Source organism: Thalia democratica, chromosome 4 (assembly GCF_965202585.1).
Source record: "Thalia democratica chromosome 4, ktThaDemo2.hap1.1, whole genome shotgun sequence".
NCBI lineage: Eukaryota > Metazoa > Chordata > Thaliacea > Salpida > Salpidae > Thalia > Thalia democratica.
Window position 1 is genome coordinate 84,502,269 of NC_139168.1, and position 23,422 is coordinate 84,525,690.

The 23,422-nt window shown below is 23.0% G+C and overlaps 1 long non-coding RNA gene across 1 annotated transcript; it reads right to left on the reverse strand.

Annotated features, from left to right (window-relative positions):
* Positions 1-676: 676 nt before the first annotated feature.
* On the reverse strand, positions 677-23,122 carry LOC145835094 (uncharacterized). The gene is made up of 4 exons (XR_014369823.1): positions 22,864-23,122; positions 7,382-7,507; positions 4,542-4,657; positions 677-771 (listed from the first exon to the last, which is right to left on the reverse strand). It is a non-coding gene; the product is annotated as an uncharacterized LOC145835094 (long non-coding RNA).
* Between the last annotated feature and the right edge of the window lie 300 nt (positions 23,123-23,422).

Here is a 23,422-nt window from a genome sequence, read left to right on the forward strand (position 1 = left end):
ACTTTAAAGAATATATCCTACTTATCTCCAATGTAAGACTCAATTTAGTTTTAGAACTAAGTAAAAAAATAAACCTTACACTTTTATTCTAATTAAATTGTTAAATAGTTCAAGAAATCTCATCTAGTAAAATAATTCATAAAAATATTTGTGCTCAAGTGTTCAAATAAACCTTTGAAATAATTTTGTTTACAAAACTAATTCAAGTGGTGTTCTTATCAATAAAAACAAAATATTTTGTACTTTAAAAGCATTCATGACATTTAAGTTGAGCCAATTAAATTAATTACACAAGTAATTTTTCTATTATTTATAATAATAACATAACTTAAATGTAAGTGCTCTTATATATCATATTTAAATTCTTAAACTATTCATAACCCTTTTATTGCTTTCCCTAACTTTTTTACATTCGGAACACTTAACAAATTAACAAAACAATAAAAAGTATTTAAAACAACATTAAAAGTAGGTCATAAAACTATCTTTATCTTTTATGTATAATTTTAAGTTAGAGTTTAAGGCTTGTTTTAATTGTTGAAGAAACAAAATGCAAGGAAAATATTATTTAAATATCAGCTATAAGTATTTTATTGCATTTGAATTAATATCTTAAATTGATAAAACTATAAACCTTGGTTTTATTTGTGATCGGATATTATTGCTTAACAGTTTATTCTTCTAGTTTTATGGTCGGGTAGTTTTGAGTAGGCGCTTACTACGTTTTAGTTGACGAATCAAACAATATAATGTTTTGATGTAGTTTTTGAGCTGTAAAAAATATTTTAATTTATAATAAATTTAGAACATCATGTTGATAATGTAGAAAAGTCTGAATTGGGTTTTATATATATTTTTTTCAGCAGTGATCCTTTTATAAAGTAGCTATAGTTTTAAAGTTGCATTACTAAGGTAGAAAAATGTTAGGAACTGTAAAAACTTAATCAGTATGTAAAATAAACAGAAAGTTAGAAATGAATACTTTATTATATAATCAAATATTTAAACTTGATATAAATTAAAGAAAGTAAATGATACTTACTTTTACAATAAATTTTGTTTTATCATTCCTGTATAAGTTAAGTAATGCAAAATACTTTTATATAAAATTTGGATATATGTCACAGTTAAACATGTAAAACAATTAATTTAAGGAAAAAATTGAGTTGTTGCTAATGGTTTTCAAAAAAAAAAAAAATTTAGCATAGAAAATCTAGAATTATTCAACTATTATAAAAACATAGATATTTGCAGATTAAAAATTAATAAATACTTCCTCAAAATACCGACTTAGCTTTTAAATTAAGAAAACATTTTCAATACCAAGTACAAAAGTAATTTTTAAACCTTAAACTTATAAAAAGTAGGTACAAATTTTTGAATGTTTAAAGAAACAGATTGCATCTTTTGTAACTAATAAAGCATAATCAAAATAAAACAAAATCATGTCAACAATATACAACCTTGTTTTTTAAATTTAAAGCTTAAATTATATTGTTACGTTGTAGCATGTGAGTTTTAGGTTTATAATTTTACCTGAAATTACTTGGTTAATTTAACCAATAATTAATCTGGTAAGTTTATTCAAGTTATTTATAATTATTGATTAAGTTTATTCAAGTACATATAATACTGTTTAAGTCTGTCTATTTCAGTTGTCAATATATATACTTACAAATACTTTAAACCATTTAAAGATGTGTGTACTTGACTTAAAAGATATACTTAGATGTTTGTTATCGTACTTTAGCGTTGTACATATATTTTGTCAGTTTTATACATGTAAGAGTAAACATTATTATAAAAAAGATGTGAACTTTTTAATGTGTAAGAAACAGTATGTTGTAACTTAAAAAAAACATTATTCAAAACTTTGAACTTTAAAATATCAGTTTGACTATATTTGGAAATTAAATTCTATAAATATAGTGTGATTCAAGCTTAAAATTATTTTAATTTGTAACTTAAACTTTTTTCTCTCAAATTAATCAAAGTAACGTCCAACATCTTTCAAAGTTCAAAACCAATAACAAAAAAAAATAATATATAAAGAATAAATAGTTTTACAAAAAATTACTAAAAACTTTAAGTTCATGAACTGATTAGCTTTTACTTTGCAATGTAACAACAAATAGCACAATTTTATAAATTGTAAAACTAAAAGGGACTTAAAATATATACAGTTTAAACAACTTAAACTTTTTCTTATACAAAACTTAATAAATTCTTAACTTTATATCATGCATTTAAAAGCTTATTTAGAAAAAGTTTTGAAAATTAGTTGAGTAGCAATTAAGATACTACAAAGGTTATATAAGTTTATACAAAAACTTGAAACTTGCAAAATTTTAGAAATTGACAAAAAAGAAATATCAAGTTTAAGAGAGTTTATTCACACTTACGATGTTGAACTAAACGTTGTTTTTTTCTTAAAGCAAATTCAAAATAACAAAATTGTTTGTTTATCCCTAAGTTTATTCTGTTAGTGGATTTTAAGAACATTTTACAAACTTAAATTAAAAATAAATAATGTAAAACACTAAAAATAACTAAAATAACTGCAAACAGTTAAATGTCATTAAAACCCAAAATATTTAAATTACTATTAAAGACTAACAACAATTTAATTTGAAATATGATCAACCATAGACAATAATATTAATATACAAATTAAATAAATCTCAAAAGACAACCTTTATAATAATAGTATTCAGAGTTTAAATAAACCCTTGAAATAAATTAGTTTACAAAACTAATTCAAGTGGTGTGCTTATCAATGAAAACAAAATAATTTGCACTTTAAAAAGCGTTCATGGAATTTTAGTTGAACCATTTAAGTTATTTACACTAGTAATTTTTTTATTTTTATTAAAAATAAGGGCACTTATATACATGCAGTCTTTTGTAATAGTATTTATAAAGATTACTTATATTGGTGCAAGTACTTTTGTTGCCAAAATAAATATATTTGAATTTTATGTTTACTTTATTTAATTCAAATGTTAAAAGTATGGACTTCGAGGCTTCATAAGAAAAGAAACATTAAATATAACATGTGATTAAAAGGGCAAAAACAAAAAGAGTAAAAAAAATACAGTACTTTTTAATCAAGACATCAAAACATATAAATAAAAAACCATCAAGTTATGTTTGATTGAAGGTTATGACGTCATATAGAGATAAGAGCTTTCATTTTAAAGCTGATGATTATCACTAAGTAGGTAATTTAGGTCACAACTTTTGTCACATCTTCTACGTCATTTAAAAATGATTCAGTTGTAGGAAACAATAATGAGTTAAACTTGGAAATTTAAGGTTTTAACTTATGGTAAACTGGATTTTGATTGATATTTTTAAAGTTAAAAAGTCGCTAAATGATTTTTTTAAAAGGCTAATAGCAAAATGAGGTCATCTTTTGTCACATGGTTTTGAGAGGTTTGTTTGATTAAACTGTAGAATTTTTTTATTATGAAGTTTTATTGCTCTTAAAAAAGAAACATTGTGATACGGTTTAGAAAATTGCAGCTGAAATTTTTTATACATGATTCGACTAAAAAAGAAAATTTAATTTTTCAAATTAATTCCTTTATAACCAATGTTTTGATATACTTCATTTAATATGCATAATTTGTATGCATAGAATTAAGATCCGTAATCTAACTGGAACTTTTTAGCAAAATGAATAAAATTTTGAAACATTGATGATTTTTCAATGTAAAAATAGATTTTATTTTGCGAAGTATTTGAAGACATAAAGATTATTTTGGTGATGTCATAATTATTGTTACATGGTGGTTTACGTCATTTGAGATTGAAGTGTAGCAACCAGATTTGACTTTTAAAAACTCAGATGATATTAAGTTTGTTTAAAAAAATAAGGTCACTTAAGCTCAGCCAAAATCATTATACAAACATCTCGTTTTACAGATATCTGTAAAGTCTCTTTCTTTGAAAAAAGTAACATTATTTCATTATTTAATGGGCAAGTATACAGATAGTTAAAAACCCTAAATACTTGAAAAGAAAAGAAAAACATTCAGAAATACTCTTAGACATTGATTAATTAAAATATTAATCTCAAATAAAAACCTTTGAAATATTTATGTTTAAGTGTTTAAACAATATTGAAATTATTTTGTTTACAAAACTAATTCAAGTACTGTTATTATCTATAAACATTTTGCACTAAAAAAAAGCGTTCGTGGCATTTTAGTTGAACCAATCAAATTATTTACACAAGTAATTTTTTCTACAGTTTATAAAAATTACACCACTTAAATTTATGTGCTCTTACTGCTTTACATAGCCTTAAGTTTTATTTAATATAAAATACTTTACATTCTAACAAAAGAATGAAAAGAAGTCAAATCAACGTTCAAAATTATTATCGATTAAATTATCAACATTTCTAAAATATGAAAACTATTAAGGCTTACAGTAAATAATAAAAATAAGATACAAAAAACAAATTATCAAAATAATTATCCATCAAAAATGTAAAACAATTTTAAAATACAATTAGAAACAATAAAACTAAAAACCTTGATCTTATTTTTGATTAGACTGACGCTTTACAACGTCAAATAATATTCATTTTATTTAATGATCGGATGGTTTTCAATAGCCATTTGCAAGGTTAAGTTGAACAACGTTTGAGCTGTAAGAAATGTTTAAAAATAAATTAGTTGAAAGTATAGTTTTAACAAAATAAAAACTTCATTAATTGCTATAAATACTTTAAATAAAGTTTTTCAATATGTAATCTTATACTTGAACCAATTAAAAAATAGATTTAAGGTTTGAAAATTATTATGCTTGTTATCAAAAACATGGCAAATAAAAACAACTTTATTAAAATTATTTTTTAAAGTGAGTTATTTTCCTTTAGTTTAAAAAAGGAAAACAAGTCAATGTTTCATTAAATCAAACAGATAGCATCTTTGTTAACTAATAAAGCATATCAAAACAAAACAATTTCAACAATACACACTTTTATTTGTTTTTAAACTTACCACTTAAATTCAAAAAGCTGTAAGTAATGTTGCGTATTAGTTTCTTTGTTTAAAATTTTCTTGGATGTATTTTACTCGGTTAATTTAATTATTATAAATTAGATAACTTAAATTATTCAAGTACTTATAATGATGTCTGTCTGTTTCAGTTGACAATATAATAAGACATTTTTATATTAACAGATACTTTAAACCATTTAAAGATGTGTATTTGACTTAAAAGATAAATTTAGACTTAATCATCATATTTTAGCGTTGTACATATATTTTGTCAGTTTTATACATGTAAGAGTAAATATTATCATAAAAAAGATGTCAACTTTTTATATGTAAATAACAGTATGTATGTTGTAACTTTGATAAAAATAATATTTAAAACTTTGAATTTTAAAAGTTAAAAGTTATTTTAAACCCAAAATATTTAAATTACTATTAGAGACTAAAAATAACTCAAATTTAAATATGATTAACCATAGACAATAATATTAAAATATAACTTAAATAAGTCTCAAATAACAACCTCTAGAGTATTAGTATTTAAGTGTTCAAATAAAGCTTGAAATAATTTAGTTTACAAAACTGGTTCAAGTGGTGTTCTTATCAATGAAAACAAAATATTTTGCACTTTAAAAAGTGTTCATGGCATTTTAGTTGAGCCAATTAAATTATTTACACTAGTGTTTTTAAAATTTTTATTACAAATAAGGGCACTTATATACATGCAGTCTTTTGTTATAGTATTTATAAAGATTACTTATATTGGTGCAAATATTTTTGTTGCCAAAATAAATGTTTGAATTTTATGTTACTTTATTTAATTTAAATGTTAAAAGTATGGACTTCGAGGCTTCATAAGGAAAGAAACATTAAATATAAACTGTGACTAAAATGGCGAAAACAAAAAGAGTAAATAAATATTAGTATTTGTTAATCAAGAGATCACAACATATAAATTAAAAACCATCAAGTTATGTTTGACTGAAGTTTATGACGTCATGTAGAGATGAGAGCTTCTATTTTAAAGCTGATGATTATCGCTAAGTAGGAAATTTAGGTCACAACTTTTGTCACATTTTCTACGTCATTTAAAAATGATTGAGTTGTAGGAAATGTTTATGAGTTACTTATTAATTTAAGATTACAATTAATAAGGAAATAGTTCTGATTGGTGGTTATAACGTACAAAAAGCTAAATGATTTTTTTCAAGGCTAATAGCAAAATGAGGGCATATTTTGTCACATGGTTTTGACGACGTTTGTTTGATTAAACTGAAAAAAATGTTTATTATACTTGGAAAGTTTTACTTGCTCTCAAAAAAGAAACATTATGACACGGTTTAAAAAACTGCAGCTGGAGTTTTTATACGTGATTGGAATAAAAAAATACAAATTTGCTTTTTCAAATTAATTCCCTTATAACCAATGATTTGATATATTTCATTTAATATGCATTATTTGGATGTATGGAATTAAGGTATGAAATCTAACTGGAACTTTATGGCAAAAATAAATGTTATTTTGCAAAATTGATGATTTTTCAATGTAAAACCAGATTTTATATTGCGAAGTATTTGAAGACTTAAAGATTATTTTTATGACTTCATAATTATTGTCACATGGCGATTTACGTCATTTGAGATTGAAAGTAGCGACCAGAGGTGACTAATACAATCTCAGAAGATTTTAAGTTTGTTTAAAAAAATAAGTCAATTTAAATTTTGCCAAAATGATAAATCAAAAGTCTTGTTTTACATATATCTGTAAAATCCTTTCTTAAAAAAGGTTTATAACAATAATTAATTATTTGATGGGCAAGTATATAGATAGTTTAAAACCCTAAATACTTGAAAAGCAAAAGAAAAAACATTTAGAAATACTTTTAGATATTGAGTAAAAAATTAAAATATGAATCTCAAATAAAAACCTTTGAAATATCTATGTTTAAGTGTTTAAACATTAGTTGAAATTATTTTATTTACAAAACTAATTCAAGTGGTGTTATTATTAATAAAAACAAAATATTTTGCACATTAAAAAGTTTTCATGGTACTTTATTTAAGCTAATTAAATTATTTACACGAGTAAATTTTTCTACAATATATAAAATTACACCACTTAAACCTATGTGCTCTTACTGCTTTACATAACCTTTAAATTAGTTTAATTATAAAATACTTAACATACTAACAAAAGAATGAAAAGAAGTCAAATCCACGTTCAAAATTATTATCGATTATCAAAATATGGTAACTACCAAGGCTTGCAAAAAATAATAAAAATAAGATACAGAAAACAAATTATCTAAATAATTATCAATCAGAAATAGAGTACAACTTTAAAATATGACTTGAAACAATGTAACTAAAAACCTTGATTTTATTTTTGATTAGACTGACACTTTACAATGTCAAATCATCTATTCATCTGATTTCATGACCGGATAGTTTTCTATAGCCACTTGTAAAGTTCAGTTGACCAACAAAACAGTGTTTGAACTGTAGGATATAATTAAAATAACATTAGTTGAAAGTACCGTTTTAACAATAAAAACTTCATTAATTGGTACTTATTTTAAATAAAGTTTTTCAATACGTTGTCTTATACCTAACCTCTTAAAAATATAGTTAAGGTTTGAAAGTTATTTAGCTAGATTTCAAAAACGTTAGCAAATAAAAACAATTTTATTAAAATTAATTTTTAAACTGAGTTATTTAAATTATATATTTTGCCTCTAGTTTTAAAAAAGGAAAACAAGTCAAGGTTTCATTAAATCAAACATATAACATCTTTGTTAACTAATAAAGCATATCAAAACGAAACCATTTCAACAATACACACTTATTTGTTTTTTAAACTTACCACTTAAATTAAAAGTAACGTAGCGTATTAGTATCTTTGTTTAAAATTTTCTTGGGTTTTTACTCGTTTAATTTAATTATTATAAACTAGATAACTTAAAATGTTCAAGTACTTATAACAATGTCTGTCTGTTTCAGTTGACAATATAATAAGAAATTTTTATATTATTAGATTCTTTAAACCATTTAAAGATGTGTATTTGACGTAAGAGATAAATTTAGATTTATCGTACTTTAGCGTTGTACACATACTTTGTCAGTTTTATACATGTAAGAGTAAATATTATCATAAAAAAGATGTCAACTTTTTAATGTGTAAGAAACAGTATGTATGTTGTAACTTTGATAAAAATAATATTTAAAACTTTGAACTTTAAAATATTATTTGGACTATATTTGAAAAACAAATACTATAAATATAGTGTGATTTTAGCTCGAAACTATTTTAATTCTGAGTTTGTTTTTTCTTCTCAATTTAGTTATACAAATGTCTAATATGCTTCAAAACTAAAAAAAACCCTAATTACCAAATAATATTTTTACAAATATATAGTTAATTAAAATTTTCTTTTCATGAATTTAATAGCTTTTACTTTGCGATGTAAAAAAAGTAGCCCAATTTTATTAATTATAAAACTAATAGGGTTTTAATATACATACAGTTTAAACAACTTAAACGGTTTCTTATACAAAGCTTAATAAAAATGTCTAACTTTTTTATATTTTTATCATGCATTTAAAAGCTTATTTTCAAAATTAATTGAGTAACATTTAAGGTACTACAAAGGTTATCTAAGTTTATACAAAAACTTAAAATTTGCAAAACTTTAGAAATTGACATCAAAAGGAATTAAAGTTTAAGAGAGTTTATCCACATATAAGATTTTGAAATAAAATTGTTTTTTAAAGCAAATTTAAAGTTACAAAATTGTTTGTTTATACAAAACTTCATTTTGTTTGTGGATTTAAAGAAAATTTTACAAATTTCAATTAAATAAAGTATTGCATAAAATAACTTCAAACAGTTAAAAGTTATTGTAAACCCAAAATATTATAATTACTATTAGAGACTAAAAATAACTCAAATTTAAATATGATTAACCATAGACAATAATATTAAAATATAACTTAAATAAGTCTCAAATAACAACCTCTAGAGTATTAGTATTTAAGTGTTCAAATAACCCTTGAAATAATTGTGTTTACAAAACTAATACAAGTGGTGTTCTTATCAATAAAATAAAATAAAATGTATTGAAATTTAAAATGTCTTCATGGCATTATAGATAAGCCAATTAAGTTAGTTAAACAAATAATTTTTCTATTATTTATAAAAATAATGGCACTTGAATGCATGCAGTCTTTTGAAAAAGCATTTATGAAGATTACTAAAATTGGTGCAAGTATTTTATTGCATAAATTTAAAACTCTTCAAGGTTATTTTCTAATTTCAAAAATTTTCAACTTTTTTACAAAGCTCAGAAATATGGGCTCTTTAAAAACCAAGGAAGAATGCTGCAGCCTGTAACTGCACAAATAGAAAATAGTTTAAAAAAAAACTAATTTGAACTACGGATTTTACTAAAAGGGTTCTTAATAATTAAAAACAAACCACAGGTAATGCTCATGACGCCATATATAAGAGTTTTTATATTAAAGACGATTTTCTCTGAGTAAGAAATTAGGTCACAAATATTGTCCTATTTTTTACATCATTCAAATGTGATTGAACCGTAGGAAACATCAATGACTAAGTTAAACTTGGAAATTTAAGATTATAATTTATTGTTAAATGAATTTTTTGATTGATGTTTATAGTGTACAAAAAGCTAAATGTTTTTTCAAAGGCTAATATCAAAATGAGGTCATATTTTTGTCAAATGGTTTTGAGACAGTTTTGTTTAATTTAATTTTAGGATACATTTATGAGTAACTAAAACTTGAATAGTTATAAGTAAAAAAGTTTGAAGGGTTAGAAAACTGTAGTCCTCAAAAATTATTTGTTTGATTCAACTAAAACAAACTAGTTTTACTCTTTTTAAACCTAAATTGTTTACAACCAAAGTTTCTAGCAACATACTTCATATGCATTATCTCTATATACGGTCTGCAATCTAACTGATTTTTTTCAGAATAAATTATAAAGACAGTCTAAGATCAATGTTTGTTCATTGTTAAGCTAGATTAGAAAGTCTTAATTTTATATACAAATTTGGTGATTATTTTCACGATCTACTACTTATCGTCACTATTCATATTATAACCATAAAGCTTGTGCAGCGACAAGCCACAAAATAGTCAGTTTATTGCAACTTATCTAAAGTTACTACCATTACTGAAACTATTTATTCGTACATCAAAAAAAAAATTTATCGAATTTTAACTGCTGACGTCACTATATTGATCTAATTTTTTGAACTAATTTGATAATTTACGTTAATTTAAAAGTGCTTAGTAAACAAACTATGACAAACTGCGGCCCGCCAGAAACTTTTCGGCTAACAGTACTACAAAGTTCAATAGTTAAGAGAACAATACTTTAAATATACTATAAAAAACAAATAAAATAATTAACAAGAACAATACTTTAACATTTAATAATTAAAAGTAAACAAAAAGTTTAACAAAAACATCAAGTCAACTTTGATTAATGTAAATGACGTTATTATCATCATGAGACAGATCATATTTTAGTTAGTGATGTACCGGACCAACAATTTCGGGTCCGGCCGGACCCGGACTTTTTTTTCAAGTTAGAATCCGGCCGGAACCGGAACCGGACTTTTTTTTTCAAATTAGAATCCGGCCGGAACCGGATCCGGACTTTTTTTTTCAAATTAGAATCCGGCCGGATCCGGATATCAGACAAAAATGGCAATATCTGGCCGGACTCGGATAGTGAGTCCGGTACATCACTAATTTTAGTAGGAAAATTAGGTCACAATCTTTGTCACATTTGACGTCAACAAAAACGATTGAACTTTAGTAAACATAAATGAGTAATTTAAACTTGAAAAATTATACTTGTTGTTAAAAGTGAGAAAGCTTGTATGGGTTAGCAAACTACTCTTTAGTTTTGAATAAACTAAGGCAAACTGTTATTACTTTTTAAATTCAAACTTATTTACAACTAATGTTTTGAGTAATATATTTCATTTAAAACTTTTATTTTTACTTCTGGGTTTAAGGTAATAAGGTGGATCTAACTGGAACTGTTTAAATAAATAATTGACACATCTAAGATTAAAGGTGTTATAGGTGAAAGTTTACTCAGAGATTTTAGTTTTATTTGGAGATTTAGTGATTGTTTTTATGACCTCATAATTATTGTCACATGGCGGTTTACTTCATTTAAGATTAGGTTGTATCAACCAGAGGTGACTAATACAATTTCAGAAGATTTTAAGTTGTTCAAAATAATAATATCATTTAAGGATAAATTTGAAATTTGAGATAAAAATTTATTGTCAACTGGTTTTTGATTGATGTTTATAACGTACATAAGTTTTTTTCAAGGCTGATAACAAAAACTAAGGTCATATTTCATAACATGGTTTTGAGAAATTTGTTGGAATTAAATGTTGAATACATTGAATAGTAACTAAAACTTGAACAGTTTTACTTGTAGTTAAAAGTGAAAAGGTAAAACAGGGGTTGGCAAACTATAGCCGGTTTCTTTAGTTTTTATTCAACTAAAAAATATTTCTATTTTTTGTTATAAAATTAGTTTATAACTAAGGTTTTGAGCAAAGATTTCATATGCAGTATTTGTTTATATGGTCTATAATCTAACAGAAATTTTTAGAATAAATTATAAAGACAGTCTAAGATTAATGTTAGTTCATTGTTAAACTAGATTAAAAAGTCTTTTTATTTTATGTACTGATTTAGTGATTATTTATATGACCTCATACCTATCGTCATTTGTAAAATATTTATTATAAAACTCGCACAGTACGAGCCACAAAATATAACATAAGCAATAGCATTTCTAATTTAACTACCTTTATTCAAAAAATTTAGAATTATATAAAAAACAGTTCCACTTTTTTCATTGAATTTTTATTGCTGACGTCACTAAGTTGATAAGAGAGCGTAAAAATTTTGAAATTTTTTGATAACTTACAGTGCATTAGTATTATTTACGACAATTAAGTGCTTAGTGTACAAACTATGGCAAACTGCGGCCCGCGAGAAACTTTTCAGCTAACAACAATATTATAAAATTCAATAGTTAAGAGTAAAGTAAAAGTTTTACTCTTTATAAACCTAAATTGTTTACAACCAAAGTTTCTAGCAATATACTTCATATGCATTATATCTATATACGGTCTGTAATCTAACTGATTTTGTAATAATTACACCGAGTCAAGTTCGATTGACGTAAATGACGTAATAAAGAGATAAGACCGATCATTGTGAGAAAGATTATATTTTTTTAGGAAAACTAAGTCACTATTTTCGTCACTTTTAAGGTCATCAAAAAGTGATTAAACTGTAGAAAACACTAATGAGTATTACAAACTTGGAAAATTATACTTGTTTTGAAAGGCTTGAAAGGGTTTGCAAACTATTATCGGGCTCTTTAGTTTTTATTAGAATAAAACAAACTTGTTTCACTTTTTCAATTTGAACTAGTTTACAACTAATGTTTCTTGTGGTATATTTTCATAAAACTTTTATTTTTATCTGGTAAAAGGTAATAAGGTGTTATCTAATTGGAATAATAAGGTGGAAATGTTTAGCAAAAACAATTGATACAGCTAAGATTAATTAAAGGTGTTATAGGTGAAAATTTACTTAGAGACTGTAATTTTATTTGAAGATTAAATAATTGTTTTTATGACCTCATAATTATTGTCATATGGCGGCTTACGTCATTTGAGATTGAAGTGTATCAACCAGAGGTGACTAATAAAATCCCGGATGATTTTAAGTTTGTTTAAAAAAAATAAAGTCATTGAAAATCAGCCAAAATAATATAACAAACATCTCGTTTTACAGAAATGCAAATCTTAAATGACAAACTTAATAATATTTAATTTTAAGTATTTAAAAAAATCCTTGAAATTATTTTGTTTACAAGACTAATTCAAGTGGTGTTCCTATCAATAAAAACAAAATATATGCACTTTAAAAAGTGTTCATGGTATTTTAGTTGAGCCAATTAAATTACTTACGCGAGTAATTTTTCTGTAATTTATAAAAATAACGGCACTTATATACATGCAGTCTTTTGAAGCAGTTTTATAAAGATTACTAAAATATTTATGCAAATATTTTTATTGCATAATTTTAAAGCTTTTAAAGGTTACTGGTTGCTCTAAAACAGATGCAAACCTTTTAAACAATTTGTAAAAATATTAAAAATAAACATGTATCTTTATAACTAAATAAAATAAATAAAAGTCAATTTTGAACAAATTATCTAAAATACGCAATTCTAATAACTAAAGTAACTAACAAACAAAAAAAAAAAGAACTAACAGAATTTAAAAAAGCATCAGAAAATATTTTATTGATATTATTGACGTCATATAGATAAGAGCTTTATGTTATAGCAGATTATCTCTTAGTAGGAAAATTAGGTCATATTTTTGTCACTATTTGACGTCATTAAAAACTGATTGAGATGTAGGAAATATTAATGAGTAATATAAACTTGGAAACTTAAGTTTATAATTTAAAAGTGAACATTTTGATTGGTGTTTAAAAAGTACAAAAAGGATTTATGATTTTTTAATGGTTGACAACTAAAACGAGGTCATATTTATCACATGGTTTTGAGAGTTTTGTTTGATTAAACTGCAAACTTATGATCAAGTTAAGTAGAAAAATTATATCAAAACTATATTGCTAAAGCAGCCTAAACTTAGTTATTAATTTAACTGTAATATGACACCAGTTTCTTTAGTAGTAGACTAAAAATGTAAAATAAAAATGAAATTCATTATAATTTTAATGAAGTTAATTTTAAAACTTTTTAGATTGACAATAATTTAAATTTAATATTTATAATATATAATAGTTTTTAGAAATAATTTCTTATCTAGATACTAAAGTATCAAAAGCTGTCAAAATTTAGTTTAGGATTTATAACGCTTTTACAAACTGACGCACTGAAAAAATTAAGGTCATGTATAAATGTTTTGACATAAAACTTCGATAAGAGTTTTTATTTTAAAACAGATAAAAAGAATTGGTAATTTTTTTGATGACTTTTTCATCACATGATTTTGATTGAACTGTAGCGAGTAAGTGTGAGTCACATAAACATGGAAACTTTAATTTGAAAGAATAAGTTCAACTAAGGTTAGCTAAAGTGACATTGTTTTCATTTTTTATCTAATAATTTTTTTTTAATTTTTTAGAAAAAAAAATTATTTTCAAGCAATACATGATAAACTTAAGTATTAAATTAGCTTGAACTTAATATATTTAAATTTAATATAATAATTATTTGTTTATCAAAAATAGTTATATAGTGATTTGTAGATGTAATATATGTAAGGTTTAAAAACTGAATTAAATCTATTTTGGTAGTAGTTTACTTTTGATATTTAAGTTCATACTATGTAACGGCTCAAAAACTACAAAATATGTTTGTAAAAATGTTAATTAATGAGTAAAACAAACAAAATAAATCAAAATAGGTAATTGATAGCAAGTAACTAAATTGATAAATTAGTTTTGGATAAGTTCAATTACAACACTTTGATTTTGAGAAAGATAAAAGTTTTGTTCATAATTTTTTTAATAATAGTTATTTCTACCTTATTTTAATTTAAAATAACTATTTATACTATTAAACTGTATTTTATAGAACTTAGTTTTTTAATTTTTAACAAAATTTTCTTAAAAACCAAAGACATTTAAAAACTATATACTAAAAGTAAGATAATTAAAACCAACTTTATTTGCATATCTTACAAATTAAGGTTTAAAATAAATACGAGGTAATCTAAAAACTAACTTACTAGATTAAAATAAAATATTTACAACTATGTAAAATATAATTTATTTATTTCTAATGTTTAAAATGTTTACAAATTGTTAGTTAGAGGAATAAAACTATACCCTATCTTGACAAGCAAAGTACACCAATTTTATTTTAGGTAATGAAACATATAAGCGTAAAACAGTTTTGAACTTTGTATATAATTATAAAAAATCATGTCGAGTACACATTGAACTGTATATGGTTATAACATAAATATAAAAACGTCTGGATTTTTTTACATTACATAAACGGGATTTTTCTGAATTTTGAAAGCTTTTGCTTTTTATATTTACCATGACCTTTACTTAAAATCATCTTATTTTAAGGAAAATAAAAACTTAAATTCTAAAAAAGATCATATGTTATGCATTTTGTAGCTTAACAAAACATTTTATAAAATCTTATTTGATTAGTTAATCTATTTTAAGTTAAAACATTAAAGAACTCTTGTGGTGTTGCAAACAGTTATTATAATTGCAGAATCGAATTTATATCGAATTCAAACAATCAAATTTGCTATCAATAACAATTCAAAATAATTATAAAATTATAGAAATATACACCTAAAGTAACAAGCAACTGTTTGAAAAAGAAAATGTAAGTATTTATTATAAGTTTAGTATTTTTTCTTTCAAATATTTATTTTACAAACTATGTTTCGGTCAAAGACCTCGTCAGTTGTTAAATAAATCTTATTCAAATAGAATTATTCAAATAGAAATCTTATTCAAATTCTATTTGAATAAGATTTATTTAAGCACTAACGAGTCTTTGACCGAAACTTAGTTTGCAAAATAAATTTTTGAAAGAATAAATATATTACTTCTCCTCCAGCAGTTGAGATCTCTCTATTTGTTTTCTTAAAACCAAAACATATAATAAGTTTAGTATCTTAAAAATTGTTTAGAAAACTAAATAACAGTTTTTCTTAAACAAAGTTTCATTACTAAAGGTATCAAATTTATATACTTTATTCTATAAGTTATTGAATTTTTTAAAGAAGTTGTTAATTACAACTTTACAAACTTTAAATGCAGTTTTTAATTATTAACATCATGTTAAGTGTGCTATATAAATGCTGAGAACACTAGTTATTATATCCTTAACAAAACAACAAATCGGAAACACTTTAAAGTAAATATTTCCGTTGGCAATTTAAACATACAATTAAATTTGACATATATTTAAAAACTTGCATTTTGAGATAAGTGTCATCTTTTTATTTGTTTAAAATATTTTAGTATTTCCTTATCATAAAATTTACGAATTAAAAATTGACTTAACGAAACTAACAGATAACGGATTTACGATGTAATAAAAAGTTGACAGACATTAAATAACTTGAAATTTCACAATAGAACTTGAATACTTTTGGTGAATTACATAAAAGATTTTGATATTTACCAAACAAAACATCAATTTTTACGGTTGAACTCTGACATAAGCTAAAACCACAAATCTTTTAAGTACTTGAAATATTTGAAACAAGTACATAAAAAGGGAACTTTAAAATATTTTAAACAACGTAGCCTATTAAGAACATTAAATGATTTTTATCAATGAACTACAGCTGTAAAAACACACGTACTTTTAGAGATACTGTAAAAATAATTAGAAAGAGCACAAGTATAAACTTAATGCTAGTTTTAGAAATAATTATATTATTTGTTTAATTATTATAAAAACTACCAACATTAAACATTGAAGGCTGGCATGCAATGAAAATAGTTAAATCTTTAAAATGACAAAAACTTATTTACAAACTTAGTAATTATCAAACTCACTTACTAGATTATTTTAAACAAAATAAATACTTATTTTACATGTATTACATAGTTTAATATTAATTTAGTGTGGTTTCTACAAAAACCTTATATGACACTGAAAGCTTTATAAGTTAAAATGAAGATTATCAATGTAAAATTAACATTTTTAATAATACTTAATACTGTGATTGATTGTGTTGTATAAACACTGCAAATAAATAATAAACTTACAATAGCAAACTACATATTTGAAAACCTTACATCAAATGTCAGTGGTTTAACGTTTAGCTTTCAGTATGTGTCAACTTTACGTGGTTATTTATTGATTTTTTTCCATATTGCAGATACAAGTGTTGTTAAAAAAAAAGTAATAAAGCAATAAAATATAAAGCAACATTCCGTTTGGAAGTTTAACAAAATATATATTAAAAATTTAAACAAAAACTTTTAGCAACAATGACAGAAATTTTTATTGTTTGTTTTGGATTTAGTATTTTAATAAAAACGAAAGTTTTTTACTTAGATAGGGGTTCCGTACTTGTATAAATGAGCTTTAACTTTTTTTTCTTACGAAATGTAAAAGTAAAATATTTTATAGACAGTTTTTATGAGATTTATAAGACAGTTTTATAGCATAATTAAGAATTACAATACCTTTTTCAATACTTTGTAGTAATTAAAAGCTCAGAATTGTATTTTGAAAGTCTTAATTAATATTTTAATATACTTAAATTTTAATTCGTTATTCGACAGGCTTCAAAAATATTATTTTTCTTTTAATCTAAAGAATTATTCGGATACTTAACAAGCACTTGAAAAGCAACTTAATGTTTTGATAATAAATACTGGAAATAAAAACAGAAAAAAACTGAAGTAATCATAGCATAATCTAATTAACATACATAAATAAAAGTTATAGTAAAAATTATTTTACAATTGAGAAATAAAACAACTTGAGTTTACTATAAACTTAAGCTGTTAATCAGTATATATACTAAAACACTAACAAAATATTGAAAATTATTTTAAGCACTGCCAAACCGAAGTAATTTTTATAAAAATGTATCTTTAATATTCTCAAGATAGATATACAAACATGCATTGAACGTTAAAAACTCTAATATTTTTTGGTTAATTTTAACTAAAGGTTGTATAAATTATTTTTTGTCCAATAGAATAACGTTAGAACTAAACAATTTCCTACATTTTTTATTGATAAAAAATTTACACGTAATTAGACAAAATAAATATTTGTTTTACAGTTATTACGTAGAACTAATGCTTTTAGGAAACCACATTAATTCTAAAAACTAAAAAAATGCATTAATACTTTTACTTTGTTTATTTTACAAAACAAACATACTGAACAGTAAAGTGTGTCAAATGGTATTAGTTATAAAATTTTCAAATAACTGCTTATTCTTAATTTTGTAACAAAAAAAATCTTTCACATTTTATTATTGAGTAAAAAGTTTAATTGTTAAGTCAAAATTTTGTTTTTAATTACCTACAATTTTTGCCTTAATCAAACAATTAAAAAAAACTTAGCTTATACGAGTTTTAATAACAAGTTGTTATATCCGCAGAAAAACTTCAAGTTTTTGTTTTTCATCAGTTAATAAACAAGGAGTAAATATTTTATTAACATTGGCGCCAAATTGAATTGTTAAATATCCATTAAACTTTTTACAAATTGATAAACAACTTTTAAAGTCCATTCTAAACTGAGGTTTTTAAATAGTGACCAAAGCTTGAAATAAAATTGATCTTTTATTTTACAAAGTGACCATATTTAATGAAAAAAATACTTCAACACTTACTTTAAAAACTTATTAGAAATATTGTTACTAATTTTACATAAACGCATATTAAAAAAACGTTTACTGTTAGGAGAACTTAAGTACAGTTTTTTATTAAGAAAATTTCTACAAAACCACCATTGTTCTAAAACAATTGGCATGCATAATTAAAACAAACCTAAAAATACATTTTCCGTCATTATATTAAAAGTAAGTTTTTGATTAAATTAAGTGGTAAACATTTTTGCTAAAACAAGTTTATGAAATCAACCATTTTAATTAATCGAATTATATGCTTTACTAGTTTTAAAGAATGCAAATCATTTATGCATGATTAAGAGGTTAAATAAATAATAAGTTAAATAATCAATTTAAAATAGTTTTAATACCGACATACAATTAGCAAAACTCGACTATGAAGTTTATTAGAAAAAATATTATTTAAAAACAGTATTAAAATATTAATCTATTTGGTTAACAGAGTCTAAAAATATAGATAATGTCTTTATGATTCACAAAAAAAAAACGCATATTAAAGTGGATTAGTAGTTTTTAAAGCGTCTTAGAGTACATCATTTTATTTAAATACTATTATCACTTTTTGAAGTAATAAAGAATATAATAAGTTATTTACCTCAAAGTAGAAGTTAGTTGATAATAATTTTTTAATTAAAATATCAGATATTTGGTAAAGATTGACAAAATAAACTTTAGCACAACTCTTAGTTAAACAAATAAAGTTTAAGTAAAAGTAAGTTGTTGTTGAAACTTTGTATTTTCAATGTCAAGTTTTCTGTTAAGTATACAACAAAATTCTTTACGGTATTTATTAGAACATAAAAAAAGTTTTTAACATTTTTGTACAGCTAAGATCAAACTAATGAAAAATAAAATGACTTAGTTTATTTCAGCTATAAAGCCAATGTCTCTCTTTTTAGAATATTTTATAGGCTTCTAATTAAGTACTGTTTTTAATAAATACTTATGTTATGAACTTTTATATCAAATACAAGTAAGTATTATAACTTATTTTAAGTTGATTGTTTAACTTATTTTTGTTTATTTGAAGATTTAATCACCCATAAATGTTTTGCATTCTTTGAAACTAATAAGGCATATAATTTTGCCAATTAAAATGATTTAATTAAATAAATATGAGCTTATTTCAATTTTTACTAGTATTTTGCTACTTAATTAAACTTATGTTAAAATAGTTTTGTATAATTTCTAAAATGCTCTTAGATATGTTAAAGCATGTCAATACTTCAAAACAATAATTTTTATAGAAACTTTATTACTTCAAATATTATCTACAAAATTTTAAACTGTTTGCTAATATTGCTTTTTTGAGTTAAATTTGAAAAAGAAATAAGTTCTTCAAGAAGTCCTGAATAAATAATTTTTATACTTTATTTCAAAATAGGGAAATTAAAAACAAACTTTAAATTTTTAATTTTTTGTGTCACTATTTTATGTATAGTAGAAATTTGTTTTTAATAGTGACATGTAAGTTGTTCATCAATTTTAATAACTTTAATTAGATGTTTAAATACTTAATTTGGCGCCAATGGTAATAAAATATTTACTTCTTATATATTAATTGCTGAAAACAATAGTTATGTGCATAAAATAAACTTGTTATCAAAACTTTTATAGTTTATTTTAGTCAAACCAAACTGTAACACAAAACAATAAACTATAAAAGTTTTGATAACAAGTTTATTGTTTTGTGTTACAGTTTGGTTTGACTAAAATGTTTAAAGTAAAAAGCTCTAACTAATAGTTAAATGTACACTAAACGAGTATAACTAGTTTTAATTTTATTAATTAGTCAAGATAAATAATATTTTCTAAAATTTTAGAACTAATACTATTTGACACACTTTAGTATTCAAAATGATTATTTTTTAAAATAAGCAAAGTAAAAAAATTAACGATTATTGGTTTTTAAAATAAATGTGATTTCCTAAAAGCATTAATTCTACGTAATAATTGTAAAATAAATATTTATCTTGTTTAATTACGTATTTTTTGTACTTATCACAAATAAATATTTAGAATTCCTTTTTTAGGTCAATATCAACATTGCTTTTGAAAAAATCATGTACAAAATTTAAATTCATATACAAGTTTCAGAAAAAAAAAACAGATTTGTTTAGTTCTTTTATTAAGATGATTTATTTGTTCATAAATTATTTTTGTGTTTTTCAGTACTTAGTACAAAATAACTGTATGAACATTTTTATTCAAAATTTTAGTAATTATTGTTTTTTTAGTATAGAAGTTAATTTTACCACATATATCTTTTGATACTTGTTAATTATATTAAGCTGGGTTTATTTCGGTTTTAATTTTTTTTTCTTCTTAAGTGTGAAAGCTAAACTTAAGTTTTTTTCAAGTACTTGTTAAGTGTCTAAATAATTATTTACATTTAAAAGAATGAGTGGTTTAGACACGAGTCAAAAATAAATAAACTTTAAAAAATTTAAGCTTACCAAGATGTTAAAATAAATCCCTGAGCTTTTAAGAGTTTAAAAGTTTTGACTTAGACTTTGTAAAACTGTGTTATACTACAAATCTGTCATCTTATACTTTTACATGTCATAACGAAAACTTTTATTTAAAAAATATCTAAAAAATATGTAATCCCAATTCAAGTATACATATGAATTTTATATTTCATATAAATTAAAAGACTAAACTAAATTCAAACAGTAAAACTTTATCACGGTTATTTTTAACAATTTTTTTAATTGTATTAAAATGTTTAGTGTTTTTTTATTAATAAGTATTTCATCTCTATAGTTAATTTTTTTTTTAATCCATACTTATGTTTGCAATATGCATAAAAAATTCAATAACTAACCAATTAAAATGTTACACATACTAAAAGTGATAACTATAACATGTGACTAGTGTGCTTATTAAAACTAATAATATATTTAACACCCACAATTCTTATTTTTTATAGATAAAGAATGTGTGTAAGTTTGAAAACTATAAACAATTTGAAATTGATATATAAATTGTTTTACTCTCATAGCTTAATAAAAACAAAGTATCTTGTATCCAAAAATGTGCTGACAAACGATTTGAGCTGATTAAATAAACTTCAAACTTTTAACAGATCAAACAATTTTATACGCAAAAAATCTGTGTTTTGTTTATTCAATAAAAATTAAGTAAAAACATTTATATTTTAAAATTACATTTATATGTTTACTGAGATGCAATAGTTAAAGGTTACAAATGCACTTAAAAAAACTCAAGTATGTTAATTACAGCACTTTAATTATCTTATAAGTTCATTTGAGTGCAAATTTTTTATTTTTCATTTTTTATTTATATAAATTGTGTAACAAGTGTATATTTAATCACAATTCGGCAAATAATAACAAACTTTCAATTTAAACATCTTAGACTATTAAATAAAACATTTTAAAAATATTACTGTAACACTAAACATAATTTACAAGTTTGTTACAACTTTTTTTGACTTATCACTAAATTAAAGATGCTTTGTTTACTTAAAAATATAATATAAATATCTTTAATTTACACTTCGTAAATATTTTTAATATACTTATTTTGCAGAAAATATTCTTATTTATATTCAAACAAAGAAGTACGAAGTAAATATTAATTTTAAAATGTATTAATTCTAAAATAAAAAGTGTTTTTAAATTTATTTTAAATACTGTTCTTTTCTAGATACTTCATGTTTTATTTTTAGAAAAAAGAGCTTCAACTCCTTGAAATTTTACATATTTATCTTTTTACAGATAAAAAAGTTATTCAAGTTGAAAAATAATTACATAAATTTAAAAAAATAGATATTTCAAATATTTTCTCATCGTTCAATATAACATGTCAAATTTTTTAATTTGCTGATAGAAAACTATTGCTGATTACATAAAATGTTTACAACATTTTTTTTTCGTTATCGTACGGAATTATACTCATAAAAAAGATTTTTTTTTTTTTATTTAAATTAATCATTTATATGAACTACTGATTCTAAAATTTATTACAAATATACTTATACAATTTACTTATATACTACTTTACTTTACATATAACTTAGGGGTGGGCAGTGTAGAGCATTAATTTTGCTAAGTTTTTTTTTCCTTTTTTGCTGTTTGTTTTGTTTGAAAACAAAAAAAAAATTTTTTAAACAAATGTGCTGTATTTCCAGTTTACTTTTATTTTAAATCAGATTTTTTAAAGAGGTTTTTTTATTTTTATCGTAGAGTTTTTCAAAATTTCGCGGCCAAAGCAGACGTGTTTTCAAAAATTAAAAACATTCAAGTTTAGATGGTTCGCTGAGACATTTTTAAATGAGTTCTATATTGGCAAAAACAGTTTTCTGGTCAATCTGAGCAGCAAAGTTGCCCACCCCTAGTAAAACTCATGTTCAAATTCACTCACCGGTGTATGGATGAGATAACTTCTTGTACTGAGGAAAACAGATTAGACCAGATGAAAGTATGTATCAGGATACACAGGTTACAGAGTCAGATACCAGAAAGTGTTAAGGTTGAGAAGTTTCAATAAACCTGCTACTTTTTCTGAGCATTTGAGTATGTAGATACTGATTATTCTACAAAAGAAGTCAGGAACATCTAAGTGTCTTTTGAGATGTGTGAATATGCAACTTTTGTTTTTTTAATTATCAAATTAAATAATAACCTCGTCAGACCCATTATACTGCTTATGTTATATTAGCTGTTAAAAATAACACATCAATTCAATTTTATAACTTATATTAAAACACATATTTGTCTTGTCAATTTAAACAAAATTTTGCTATCTTAAACATTAAAATTGAAAGCAGATTTTTTAGTAGTTAAAAAAAAAACTAATTATGTCGTGGTTTTTATTAAAATTAAACTATCTCTTAAATTTTGGATAGCATCATAAAGACAAAGAAAAAAAAAAACACAAAGAAAAATACGTAATAGAAAAATAATCATGTAAATTTTAATAT